Source organism: Sinocyclocheilus grahami, unplaced genomic scaffold (assembly GCF_001515645.1).
Source record: "Sinocyclocheilus grahami isolate Dianchi unplaced genomic scaffold, SAMN03320097.WGS_v1.1 scaffold367.1, whole genome shotgun sequence".
Lineage (NCBI taxonomy): Eukaryota > Metazoa > Chordata > Actinopteri > Cypriniformes > Cyprinidae > Sinocyclocheilus > Sinocyclocheilus grahami.
In genome coordinates, this window is record NW_015505546.1 from 1,451,539 (window position 1) to 1,451,911 (window position 373).

Here is a 373-nt window from a genome sequence, read left to right on the forward strand (position 1 = left end):
GATTAGGATGATACTGATATGAGTAGTGTGCTAAACAAATGGACCTGTCAGTCATAGCCATTAATCATCTGACACTCAGCGTGCATCTCAGCAAAACAGAGTTTATGAATTATTGAGTAATTTAATAATCACTTGTATGTCTCTTTTCCATTTCTCATTACAATGTGAAAATTATATTATGACACTTTATGTTATTATATTACATTATGTAAGATTAACTGCCTTTTTGGTTCATTGATGTGGTTTTTGAGAAATACAACCTAAAGAGACAAAAAAGAAGAAGCCTGAGCAATAGTAATACACTAGACTGCGTGTCTCATTGCTGTCATGCATGTGTTCAAGGCTGTTAAATGCCCCATCTCGTGCATGTGTT

The 373-nt window shown here is 34.3% G+C and overlaps 1 protein-coding gene across 1 annotated transcript in view; it reads right to left on the minus strand.

The window, feature by feature from the left end:
• Nucleotides 1–373, minus strand: part of LOC107549264 (nucleosome assembly protein 1-like 4) — a 26,214-nt gene that overhangs the window by 23,134 nt on the left and 2,707 nt on the right. The gene's annotated exons all lie outside the window — the stretch shown is intronic.